The 14,110-nt window shown below is 46.7% G+C and overlaps 1 protein-coding gene and 1 long non-coding RNA gene across 3 annotated transcripts in view; both read right to left on the bottom strand.

Annotated features, from left to right (window-relative positions):
* LOC106812596 (A disintegrin and metalloproteinase with thrombospondin motifs 20-like) overlaps positions 1 to 14,110 on the bottom strand; it is a 22,602-nt gene that overhangs the window by 3,823 nt on the left and 4,669 nt on the right. The window lies entirely within an intron of this gene.
* Positions 289 to 1,256, bottom strand: LOC106812602. Of its 2 annotated transcripts, none has more exons than XR_001394357.1 (3): positions 1,120 to 1,256; positions 458 to 550; positions 289 to 318 (listed from the first exon to the last, which is right to left on the bottom strand). It is a non-coding gene; the product is annotated as an uncharacterized LOC106812602 (long non-coding RNA). The 2 variants fall into 2 exon arrangements; XR_001394356.1 differs by lacking the exon at positions 289 to 318 and adding an exon at positions 400 to 417.

Genomic DNA, 14,110 nt, shown 5'->3' with positions numbered 1-14,110 from the left:
TGTCTTTGGTTGTCTTCAGAGCTGCAATGTGATTATGTTTATAATGCAGCGTAAGTGTTGGAAGAATAACTCTCATGCAAGCACAGTAGTGTATCTACATGTCTTTGGTTGTCTTCAGAGCTGCAATGTGATTATGTTTATAATGCAGCGTAAGTGTTGGAAGAATAACTCTCATGCAAGCACAGTAGTGTATCTACATGTCTTTGGTTGTCTTCAGAGCTGCAATGTGATTATGTTTATAATGCAGCGTAAGTGTTGGAAGAATAACTCTCATGCAAGCACAGTAGTGTATGTACTTGTCTTTGGTTGTCTTCAGAGCTGCAATGTGATTATGTTTATAATGCAGCGTAAGTGTTGGAAGAATAACTCTCATGCAAGCACAGTAGTGTATCTACATGTCTTTGGTTGTCTTCAGAGCTGCAATGTGATTATGTTATCTGCAATGAATGGTACACACCGAGGTAGTTGTCATCTTGTTGGAAGTTGTTGTGGCCTTGCCGGATGTCAAGGAGAGTGGCACCAGCCGGTATTCTTGCAATTTCATTGTAACCTGTGAACAAGAATGAGAAAACATGAAAGCACAAACACAAGTACATCTGTGACCGTGGCACCGACGGCACCGCACTGCAGAGAGCTCTCTCTAGTGAGATTTACGATAGATAAAACAGAGCTAAAACAGGGTTCATGCTGCATTGGAGAAATCAAAAGTAAGCAATTTTTATGCCAAATTTGAGCGTTAAAACAAGGGTTTATTATGATTCCTGCAATTTTCCCTTAAGCAAGTAATATACACTTTTACTAGGTACTGTTAGGTTAGTGGTAGCCTAACAACAAAAGTATCATTTCACACATTCAAAAGAATATAGGGAAAAAAAACAACAACTTTTAATTCACATCAAACAACTTTCACACAAAAAATCATTTTACAAGTATACGAAAAATGAAAAGTAAACATATATTGTGACAACAACAAGAAAACCCCCGTTTTATTATGTTTTTATGGCCATAATTCAGAATCTGAGTTTGTGATCACTTTCAAGCAGGTATAAGCACCAGTGCGAACCCTGTAAAAGCTCCCTCTGGTGGGGAAACACAGAGAAGTTGCGACACGACACTCACCATAAATAAGCTGGTCATATTTTGAGCGGTTGAAGTAGCCGGTCACTGACTGACAGGTGAAGTTATCGCCGTTGCAGACGCCGCATGAGTCGACCGTCACGTCTGCTGTGTGAATGCTATGGTTACAACCAGCTGGCTGAAAGCAATCACGACAACACAACATTAGCACACTGCCCCTGAACGACAATGACGACGACATCGTCAACAGCTACGATTGGCTCCTAAAGTCACGTGACCACCATCAGGAAATCGCAGACACGTTCTGGACCTTTGCAGATGGCATCATGATCATGTATCATGATACATCGTACATCATTACGGTACATGTTACATCATCATGATAGGTCACACAAGGACATAATACATTACCATATCACATCAAATATAATCATGGTACATAACACAACAACATGCTACATCATCATGAGCAATCATCACATATCATCTTTAGATGGGTTAGCTTACTACACAGATGCAATCATCACCACATCATCATACATCACGATACATCATGATACGTCATCATACATCATGATACATCATGATACATCATTTCTCTCTCTCTCTCTCACGACCATACTCTCGCTCCTATTCCCACTCGTCTTACGAATCGAAACCTCGCGAGATCTCGCGTCACGGAACACACAACAGAGAGAAAACGAGACGTGCCCACACGTAAAGGGATCCACGACAGATAATAACACGCACGCAGCCGCGCGCAAGCACACACACACAGCACCTGATTCCAGTCAGTCGCATGCCACATGAACGGGCACGGTCCCATGTTGCAGCGATGGGCCGATCGCGGCTTGTAGCGTGCGTCGCAGTAGTTACTTGGTACCTCCTGTCCGTCGCGCGTCACGCACGTGACGCTCCGCTGACGCACTCCCTGACCGCACGTCGTCGCGCACTGCAACCACATGCGTCATGCCGCAAAGGCTATTCACGTTGCTCATCTGCGTCGCCACGAGAGGGCGCCGTCGCCACATCGCAGTAACAGTGCGTGAGGGGGGAGGGAGTTTGGGACGTGGAGGCCGAGTGATGTTAGCTTGTTCGTGGTAACGCGCTTTTACGCGAGCGACAAACAAGTGAACGTCTTAGTGGAAGAAAAACGAGTGAGCATCTTTAGTAAAACAGGTGAACGTCTTAGTGAAAACGGATAAGCGCCGCAATGCCTAGCGACGGGCACAAAGAACAGATTAATGTTTGAGTAGAACAAGTGAACAGCACAGTAAGACAAGTGAGCATCACTAGGCACACCAAATGCGCTCGCGCCAAATGAAGCCAGGACATAAGAACAGTATAGGTAACTAGTCTTGAATACAGCCACGAGAGCGCCTAGTCGCCAGGTGGTAGATAAGATGACATATCGTCAAAACTTTCATGTGTATGACTTATCATTTATCTACTCTCGAGTGCAACGACATTGCAAGAATAAGCAGTGTATTAGAGCGTCAGTGAGTTTACATGTGATACACTTGCTGTGTGCTCCTCTCCTCTCTCATTTCCTTTCTCTCTCTCTCTCTCTCGCTCTCTCTGTCTCTCTTTCTCGTTCTTTTCCGTCTCTCAACTCGTTCGTCCCTCTCTCTATATAATACACACACGCGCACGCCCGCACGCACGCCCACGCACGCACATATATATGTATATATATCTATATATATATATGATATCAGCAAGTTCATCCATGACTCACTTAAATGGTACATCATCTGTGGCAACAAATGCGCAGCACTGCTACACCGTATCGTCATGCAGAAGCAAATTTGCAGCAGAACTTTCTGCGTGGCCGAACTCAAACAATGCAAAATGCAGACGCTTGCGAACGCAACGACTTCTCGCGCCAATTAGTGGGAGTTTACCGATGTACTACAGTTAGTGTCTTCATCATTATCATCATAATTGTCATCGTCGTCATTAGCATCATCGTCATCATCATCATCATCGTCGTCACCATCATCATCATCGTCGTCGTCGTCATCATCATCATCATCGTCACCGTCGTCATCATCATCATCATCACCATCATCATCGTCACCATCATCATCGTCACCATCATCATCGCCACCATCATCATCGTCACCATCATCATCGTCACCATCATCATCATCACCATCATCATCATCATCATCATCATCCTTCTTAGTATAGCTAGTATAATATTTGTAACGCTATTAATCTCACGCCCGCCGTGATGTGTGTTATATATGTGTTACGTTACTTACGTACCTCTCACTGGTTCATCAGCCGGCAATCTCTAACCCGCCTTAATAGGTAGTCTTACTTACTCTTACTAGTTCCTTCCCTACCCTTACTTACTCTTACTAGTTCCTTCCCTACTCTTACTTATTTACTTCCTACTCTATGCTGACTGACCGACGCTCTGTGCCTCGTTGATTCTACATGGAGAAAATCGAGCTTTCCCCAATTACTGGCATGCATACCTCTTATACTGCCCCCACCAGTACACCGATCCCAATAATAGCCACATACTGTGTCCTTCCGTGTCTACTCCAGTGTCTTTCCCTTATCAGCTGTAATCCTCTAGGTCTCCCCAGTGCAAACTATATACCGTTTACTTAGCATTTATCTTTCTATTTTTTATAATTTTCTTTTTCGACCAATCTTCACAACTAAAGTCCGGAGCAATCAGTCAGCAACTTTTGCTGCCCACCTACCACTTCTAACTGCCACCTTCTCCAACTCCGTTACGTATCGATTTATGACTTACCCCCGACCTCCTACCCATATCTGTCCCTTGCTATCTTCAGCTTGTAATAACATGAATCGTCTCAAAACATGTACCACGTGGACTATCTATATTCTTTCTCCACAGCTTCCCACCTTCTCACCTTCCTATGTATCCCCTCCTCCTCCCCCTCTGCCTGCTCCTCCTCCCCCTCTGCCTGCTCCTCCTCCCCTCTGCCTCCTCCTCCTCTGCCCCTCCTCTTCCCCTACCCTCCTCCTCTGCGTAGTTTACCTCGGACCACTTGGACGTCTTCCAGCGGTAGTAGCCGCACTGCTGGCGTAGGCAGTGCTTGACGGCTGGCGGCTTCCTGGTCGGCAGGCAGTATGACTGGTCGACGATGTGGTTGGAGTGTCGCAGCTTGCACTCGACGCTGCGTGTCTTCACGCCCTGGCCGCACGTCACCGAGCACTGCAACGACACGACGACGCCGCGTGTGTGTGCGTGTGCGTGTGCGTGTGCGTGTGCGTGTGCGCACGCAGCCCGCACGCACGCACGATGCCCCGCGAGATAGCCGGCGTGGTGTGATGACACGCTGTAGGTGTGTGGAAGGCGTATGTGTGTGTGTGGTGGTGGTGGGGGAGGGGAGGGGGATGTGTATCCGTTTACACACACGGTCCAGTATAATACGGGGATTTTGCACGGATAAACTGGAATGCATGTACAACGTACACGCAGCACCCAACAATGCTAATTTCTGTCCCTTTAACATGTCTGCCAGTAGCAACCGTAGATCGTCTAGTAAGATCTGAGCCAGCCGCGCGCTTCATCGTACCAAGTATCAACACTGCATGGCTGCGAATAAGATGATTGCACCTGCCACCAGGGGGCGACGCGCGTGTCAAGACAGACAGGTTAACGAAGCCATTGAGCTACTCGTAACAACTGAACGACAGCAGATTGTGTAGGTAGTATGCGATGTCACTTGGCCGCCATATTGGTTGGTCCGAAAATCGGATTATGAGCAATTAAGGGTTTACTGCAATTTGCAAACAAGCAGTGAAATAAATTTTTGACTGGCTAATATATCAACCTCAACCATTAGTACTGCAATGATAGGACAACGTGTCAACCAGCTGCTATATATATATATATATAGCTGCTATCTATTTATATATATATTTAGATCAGTGAATAATGGTAGTAGAAGCACACGGGGTTAATATAGCAATAGCGTGGTGGCGCCACCAGCCGTGCATCATCACGTGACATGTGGCGCCGTCTAGGTGGCCGAGGCTGCAGCCGAACACGGAACACACGAGACAAAGCAGAACAGAACTCTCCCAGTAAGGGGCACTGTTAAATTACTAATTAATAACTATCAATTAAATGGTGATTGCAATGACTCTTTAAACAGATCAATCCACCAACATTCACTCTGCAATTAGTCTGTAATTAATCTACAATGAATCTATGACGATTACATATTTAATAATTGTTAACTAGTACTACGCTCTAATTAATCTATGATTAGTCTATCATCACTTAGTAAGTAAGCTGCAAATCGCTGTCTGTGTTTTCATCAGCCTATCCCGCACACAGGACGTTACCTACACTAGGGGGATAGTCACACCGCTTCACATGATCAGTTGTGATAAGAAGACCAACTTCCAAACCCTGCCCTCATCTACTCATTCCAGTTTTCCCCCAGCCTGCCTCACTGCCATCGCCACGGACCCAGCCCTCCTATGCACCCAGTGTCACACTTAGTCTGTTTTCCTTTTCCAAACCTTGCACTCAATCCACTCCTTCCCTCCCCTCCCTGCCCCACCCACCTCCCCCTTTCCTACTTCACCCCACCTTCCTCTTTCACCCCTCCCACCTCCTTGCCCCATCCCTCTAACCTTCTTGCCCCATCCCTCCTACCTTCCTGCTTCACCTCTCCCACCTCCCTGCTTCATCCCTCACACCTCCCTGCTTCACCTCTCCCACCTCCCTGCTTCACCTCTCCCTGCTTCACCTCTCCCACCTCCCTGCTTCACCTCTCCCACCTCCCTGCTTCACCTCTCCCTGCTTCATCCCTCACACTTCCCACCTCCCTTCACCTCCCCTCCCCTCTCCTGCCTGCACCCTGCACTCCTACCTTGGACCAGCGTGATTTTCTCCACCGCGGACACTTGGTGGCGGCGTGGCAGCGGCGTGTAGCCTTCGGCTTCTTGCTGTGCCTGTCCTCGCACGCCTGACTGTCGATGGTGTTCCCCTCCACGTCCACACACAGCACCTCCCGCTGCTTGTGGCCCTTGCCACACGTCACCGAGCACTGCAGACAGAAAGCAATATCTGTTATAGAAGCAAAGGTAGAGAGAGAGAGAGAGAGAGAGAGAGAGAGAGAGAGAGAGAGAGAGAGAAGAGAGAGAGGAGGAGGGAGGGAGGGAAGAGGGTAGGAAGGAGGGAGGGAGGGAGGGAGGGAGGGAGGGAGGGAGGGAGGGAGAGAGGGAGGGAGACGAGAGAGAGAGAGAGAGAGAGAACGAAAACGAGATTATTAGAGAGAAAGAAAGAGGGAGAGAGAGAGAGAACGAGCGAGATAAAGAGAGGGGAGGAGCTAGATAAAGTGTGAGAGAGAGAGAGAGAAAGAGCGAAAGAAGAGAGAGAGAGAGAGAGAGAAAGAGAGAGAAAGTGATTAAGTAAGAGAGACATAAACAGAAAGATGGAGAGAGCTAAAGACTGTGACAGAATAACAGCAAGAGGGGGAGAGAGAGAGAAACAGTGATGTTATTACAGGTGGGAGAAACAGAGAGAACGATGTTAATTAGTACAGATACACATTCCCGGAAGCTGAGGATGACAGAGAGGAGGCATCATTGCTCATCATTCCTCATCCGCATCTCTGTGCTCCTCAGCTTCTGGATCGCTGTAACAAACAATCGCCACACGCCAACACGGGCATCATTGACGATCTGGGAAACTGGGGGAGGGAGGTAGCAGAGGAGGAGGTGAGGAGAAAAATGGAAGAGAAGGTGGCCGATAAAGGGGAGAAATGGGTCTTGGGACGATGCTAAACCAAAGTAGGCGAGCAGAAGGGCGGCACCAGCACGCCGTGGATTCTCTCGTCATATTTACACTAGTTGCTGACGCACGCAGATTCAGCCATATGGAACTAATCTAACGCTGAGGTCAGAGGCGTGGCGTGTGCGTGCTTACGCGCGGGGCCGCGTGCAGTGCAGCTAGTGCTTTTCTCGACCCAAATTCCCCCGTCGTCTGCGGAGAAAGCAAATTCGTGCGCGATTCGTTTTTGAATTCTTTTATCTATTAAGTAATATATAATTGATTTCCCCCTCTGTAATGGTGTTTTATGTGGCAAACTCGGGGTAGCTTAAACTCCCATAGACTACTTACACTAGTCAGTGCGCGCGCAGGAGAGGGTTTTTTAGGCTTATAGGTGGCCTGGAAAACTGGTGCGAAACAAATGTATCTGTGCGTCTAAAATTCATGAAAGTATGTCTGCGATGTGCTGGCTCGCGTGTGTTACCGCACCACACGATCACCTCTGAGCGCAGCATGAACGACTCCAGCTTCTTACGAAAGCGAACATAACCGAATAGAAGGCGTGTTTTGAAGAAAAAATTACATCTTTATTCACGTATTTATAGTGACGCAAAACTTGTGTAAGAAATAGATAAAAATCTCGCGCGGGAAGGTAGGGCGACTGTGGAGTGTTAGGGGGAGAGCGAGGGATGGATGGGCAGGGCTGTACCTGCTACCCTTACACACTAACCCACCTGTACTCCTGATCATGAGTAACCACAGAACTCAAACTAGACGCGAGAGTAGACTTTGTTACCTTACATTAAGAAATATGGAGTCAGCCATCGACTTAGGCTGGATCTTTATAAGCCTGAACGCCCACACAGTCCTGCCCCAGGACAGCAGCGAGTCATGCCCATATATATATATCTAGCTATCTATATATATATATATATATATATATATATATATATATCTCTTTCTCTCTCTCTCTCTCTCTCTCTCTCTTCTCTTTTTATAATATATATATATATATATAATATATATCGTACTACTAAAATTTATACACTGGAATATTGGCATTAAGGAACACTTACTATATGAAACAATAAAACAACAACACTGGAGGGGGAGTATGTGGTCCAGTTTCACGCCTTTAAACTGGTAAGATACAGCTTGGGGAGGAGAGAATAAGGAGAGGAGCGAGACTATGACCAGTAGCGTCTCCGTACCGCAGAGAAAGGGTCTCGGTCGCCACCACGCTCGACGGACACAGTGTGTTGTTGCAGCAGCGATGCCGCGTGGCTTCTTCTATAGTGGCACAGCTTCCGTCAGGCAGGCTGTCGCCGTTGCATGGCGACACTGACACAGGTCGGTGCTGCGTGGCGCAGCACGCACATGATGTGTTACACTGCAATGACATGCAACGTCAGCTTAACAATAGAACTCGCACACAGTTTAACGTAATGTCAGCTTTCATCATGACGCACAGCACAGTATACGTAATGTCAGCTTTCATCATGATGCGCGCACAGTATAAACGTAATGTCAGCTGTCATCATGATGCGCGCACAGTATAACGTAATTTTCAGCTTACAATAGAACGCGCGCACAGTGTAACGTAATGTCAGCTTTCATCATGATGCGCGGCACAGTATAACGTAATGTCAGCTTTCATCATGATGCGCGCACAGTGTACTGTAATGTCAGCTTTCATCATGATGCGCGCACAGTATAACGTAATGTCAGCTTTCATCATGATGTGCGCACAGTGTAACACGTAATGTCAGCTTTCATCATGATGCGCGCCCAGTATAATGTAATGTCAGCTTTCTCATGATGCGGCGCACAGTATAACGTAATGTCAGCTTTCATCATGATGCGCGCACAGTGTAACGTAATGTCAGCTTTCATCATGATGCGCGCACAGTGTAACGTAATGTCAGCTGTCATCATGATGTGCGCACAGTGTAACGTAATGTCAGCTTTCATCATGATGCGCGCATAGTGTAACGTAATGTCAGCTTTCATCATGATGCGCGCACAGTGTAACGTAATGTCAGCTTTCATCATGATGCGTGCACAGTATAACGTAATGTCAGCTTACAATAGAACGCGCACACAGTGTAACGTAATGTCAGCTTTCATCATGATGCGCGCACACGGTATAACGTAATGTCAGCTTTCATCATGATGCGTGCACAGTATAACGTAATGTCAGCTTACAATAGAACGCGCACACAGTGTAATGTAATGTCAGCTTTCATCATAATGCGCGCACAGTATAACGTAATGTCAGCTGTCATCATGATGCGCGCACAGTATAACGTAATGTCAGCTTTCATCATGATGCACGCACAGTATAACGTGAACAACAAGAGCCGCAGAGCGTCTGGGCTCATCTGAGGTCTGTTGCTACGATTATAAACGTAAAATTTCAGTCGTGCGTAGTACCACATTTGTTAGGCGCAGATATGCAGACACGCAGTTGCGTACACATCATTGTTAGGACACGCCACTATCGCAGATGGAGGGTAGGGGGAGGTGGGGGAGGGGGTGGGGGGGGCTCTAATAGCAAAGCAGTTCACTCCTTTGTTAACAGTCAACAAATCCATGTTTAACCTCCTCTTGAGGGTCAAAAGGTTATCCGACACTTACTCTTCGCATGTCAGCAGAAGGGACATTTCATGGTCGCTTTCAATAAAGCCATAAAAATGCTAGTCACCGCTTAAACAAAAAAGTTTTTCAATCGCTCCGTCAGACCATGTCCTCAGAAAATGTCTAAAATCTGCCTGTGCCCATTGACCTTTGACCTGTGACCTCCAATTTCGCACAGTGATGGCTTTTCCTACCATGATGCTATACACCGACTATCACGAGCCTAGGTCGAGCCGTTTAGATTTGTGCCGCAATTCTGCATTTCCTCCTATACCTTAAGTTAAGGAGTGAATGTTCGCCCCTTATTTTACACCTCTTGACCTTTGACCTTTGACCCCCAGCTTCGACATCCCAACTCGTTTTCGGATTACCCCCCACGTCCCGAATATCGTGACCGTACGTCGAGCGGTTAAGATTTGTGCCCAACTGTTGACGGACGCACGGACGCACGGACGGACGGACGGACGCACGGACGATCATGCGATTCTACAAGCTGCATCTGACTATGTCAGATGAGCTAAAAACAATAACAACACCAGCACAATAATATCAGAAAGAAACCAGTGTCAGCACCATACGTTTTGAATCAACCGACTGAATTATCGCCTCAATCTATTATTAAATCTATAAATTTAATTAATATCCAATTACGACATCGGCACATGGGTGAAAGCATGGTGTACGTACTGATCCCAATCTTGACCTCCCAGTCGGGGCAGGGTCCCGTGTTGCAGTGTCGGATGTAGGACGGCATGTGAGTGCTGTCGCAGTGAATGCTGATGCCTCCTGCCTCATGCTCACACAGCACCTGCCGCCGCTGCCACCCGGAGCCACACGTCGTCGAACACTGCAACAAAACAGCAGCGCAGTCAATCACACACACGTGCTGCACACAGACATGCTCACTTGTCTGCACCACTGGTCGCTAGTCTGCACGTGTTTGCTTGTCTGCACGTGTTTACTTGTCTGTATGTGTTCATTTGTCTGTATGTGTTTACTTGTCTGTATGTGTTTACTTGTCTGTATGTGTTCGCTCGTCTGTATGTGTTTACTTGTCTGCACGTGTTTACTTGTCTGTGTGTGTTTACTTGTCTGTGTGTGTTTACTTGTCTGTATGTGTTTACTTGTTTGTGTGTGTTTACTTGTCTGTATGTGTTCGCTTGTCTGTATGTGTTTGCTTGTCTGTATGTGTTCGGGTGTCTGCACAGTGGTTAAACTGCTTAAACAGACACGTGCTTGTCAGTGTAACAGATAATAGAATAATGATTTAAAACAACTATTTTTGTTTTAATTCTATTTTATTATTTAAAATAATATTTAAGATTTTAAATTTTAAGAGAAACAGACACTCACCCTCCCCACGGTCCGGTACGCCACTTGACGGTCGTCGTCGAATCTCATTCCGGATAATATTGCTCGTCTCGTTCTCCTCCTCATCCTCCTCCTCGTGCTGCTGCTGTACCGGCTCCTCCACCTCCACCTCCTCCTCCTCCACCTCCTCCTTATCCTCCTCCTCCTCCTTGTCTTTGTCCCACGTGGGTTTATACGACGTGCCTCCCTCGTCGTCCGGCGGCGGCGGCAGAAGGCAGCGGGTCAGCTGACAGGGCTTCGTGCTGACCGGTCGTTCGTCACTCTCGCAGTGGTGCCTCTTTGCGACATCGTTCTCACGCAGGATGCAGGCGACGTAGCGCGTCATCTTACCGATGCCACACGTCACCGGACACTGCCGAGGTAAAGCACATTGACCAGCGGTCAACGGTCAGCAGCTAGGGATGGTCCGAAACTCTGTATTCAATTACGAAACTCTGTATCGAATCATGAAAGTCAGCGATCAATCACAAAAACTCAGCGATCAATCACAAAACTCAGCAATCAATCACAAAACTCAGCAATCAATCACAAAACTCAGCGATCAATCACAAAACTCAGTGATCAATCACAAAACTCAGAAGTATGATCTTCGCTCATTGCTATATCGCAACTTATCAGATTTTTACAAAAAACACGATAAAACACGATAAAATTATGATCGACGCAACTGTGAAACAAGTGTGAGGTTGCGCGGGCACGCAGCGACGCATTGCGAGGACGCCAGGTGGCGTTCGTTACCTGGCCCCAGTCTCCCGTCCTCCACACGCCGCAGCCGCGCAGACGACAGCTCTCCGTGCTCGCAGGCCGCGTGATGTGCACACACAGCGCCTCGTCAGCCATGTTGCCCCCGTCGTCCGCGCAGCCAACGTAGCGCAGACGCTTGCCATCGCCGCAAGACACCGAACACTGAAAGAGACGCACTTCTCTGGTGAATGCATGAACTTCCCATGGTCTCTGCACTCACTGCTGACCCCAACTAGGGTCCCTATATACAGAGAGTTGCACCAACTCAGGATTTGACGCCATGTTGTTTCCAAATGGATCAACACCGCTGCCGCTTAAGTACAGCGCTGTATGGATACGCTGTACAAGGGTCCGTAGTAATTAATTAGACTAATCGTGCTTCAGTAAACTCAAAAATTACAGAGATTATAGCTAAGACATGTGTCTATGTGTAGCTAGATTTATAGAAATGTAACTCAAATCGTTCGTGCCATATGATAGTACACTTTCTTACCGCCCAATAGCCGTGCGTATATTAGCCTGTGCGATACCGCGCAACTGTAATTCACAAGATAAATGCGTTCCACTCTCCACTTGCTCGCAGCTGTAATATTTGTTTTGCAAGTCTATAAATCTAGCTACACATAGACACATGTCTTAGCTATAATCTCTGTAAATCTTGAGTTTATTGAAGCACGATTAGTCTAATTAATTACTACGGACCATTGTACAGCGTATCCATACAGCGCTGTACTTAAGCGGCAGCGGTGTGGATCCATTTGGAAACAACATGCCGGCAGCGATCACGTGACCGATTTTTTCCGACTCGTCATGGCGCAACTCTCTGTATACAGGGACCCTAACCCCAACACCCTCACCACCAAGACCCTACCCCCCACATCGCCCCTAGTGTCTCTGGATTTATTGGTGTCCAACCCTATATCCAGTGGCATCCCTGCACATGCCACCCCCACGGTGTCCATGCCCCCCGTGCCCTCACACTCACTTACTCTCACATATATACAACAACAAAAATAAGTGTAGGCATTGAATCAGAAAATAATCGGACAAATCTCGTGTCGGAAGCATTGTAACCACTGGTAATGAATCGCAGTAGCAAATGTGACAACAAATGTACCAGTCTATCCCCACCCGAGCGATGACATGGTATTCGGTTTCTAGTGATTTGGTGATTTACGGAGGGATACTCACTTAGATGGAGGCAACTCGTTAGCAGCATGCATTGTTGTTTACAGAGACACCTACATGAGTCACACGTGGATAAATGCTGACCGTTCTATTGTTCCATCGGTGGCCATGCATCTTTGTGAGGGACCAGAATACCAACTGACTTCGCATAACCGCTTATTTTCAAATTGATTTTGATCTTAACTTTTATTATTAAATTAATGGTTCCTTAATTTCAAATTCTTGTTCTTAGCGGTAATACAGTGGAATGTCAACTTGATATCACTGCGAAGTGGTCTCATTTCCAAGTGATAATTGAATGTGATCCTCACCATAAGTCTTTGGCGATCCCAAAAGTATTATCATTTAAAGCTCATCATAAATTTGCATAGATTTCACGTCGACACATGACGTAGCAACGCTAAAATACTTGTGAGGTAGTATGAGCTAGTCTAGTAGAGTATGATTGATGGAAGAACGCTGGGAGAATATACTGATAAAGTTACATTTCCGTACGCAGAAGGAATTTCGATTCGTTTGTATCGTCAGATTTGCTGCAGCCTCATGTTACTACAAGTTGCTTACAATAGAGCTCACGGTGACCCGCCAGTATTTATCAAGCAATCCGAATGCTAAGGAGCTTGACTTCTTAAAAACTTTTTAAACTTAAATTACTTAAAAAAAATTTGTGACAGGTAGAAATTAGCACCACCTCGCTATGTCTTCTCTGTCCGCTGTAAGGTTACCAGATTTTAATGAAACCAGGGACACTTTTCGGAAGCTATCATATTGTAAGTGCTACGTATTATACATTAAGTATGTTATATGTTATTGTAAGTTATGTTATAACAATTTTACAGCACTTTATTCAGAAAACCGATTACGTGCTAGAACTACAGTATTTATAAAATCTCGTCGCAGCTTCTGACAAGAGAAACTGGCATGTGTGACCGTGAAAAGATCCCGAAAAGGCCACAGTAATAAGATCTAAACGCGTCTACTATTATTTCTATTGTCAGCTTGGTGACCTTCGAGCAATTACACTGAGGTCGCCACAAGGTCGCGGCGCAGCGTGTCACTGCGTTACTAGCGCCACCTGGGTGGGTAATTCTCGTACCTGCTTCTCTGTAATGCGCTTGATGCACTGCACCTTCTGCCTCATCTTCCCGTAGCCACAAGACACCGAGCACTTAGACTGACCAGTGACACCCCACTCGACCCGGCAGTCCTTGTTGCATCGCTGCGTCTTCTTCGGCGGCTTGTCCCGGCGGTTGCATTTACTCTCCGACACGCTCGCCCCCTTCCCGTCTGTACACATGATTCTCTTCACTGCCTTGCTTT

This window comes from Priapulus caudatus, unplaced genomic scaffold (genome assembly GCF_000485595.1).
Source record: "Priapulus caudatus unplaced genomic scaffold, Priapulus_caudatus-5.0.1 Scaffold665, whole genome shotgun sequence".
In the NCBI taxonomy this organism is placed as follows: Eukaryota; Metazoa; Priapulida; class Priapulimorpha; order Priapulimorphida; family Priapulidae; genus Priapulus; species Priapulus caudatus.
Note: the sequence above shows the minus strand (reverse complement) of the source record. Positions and strands in the feature narration are given on the sequence as shown.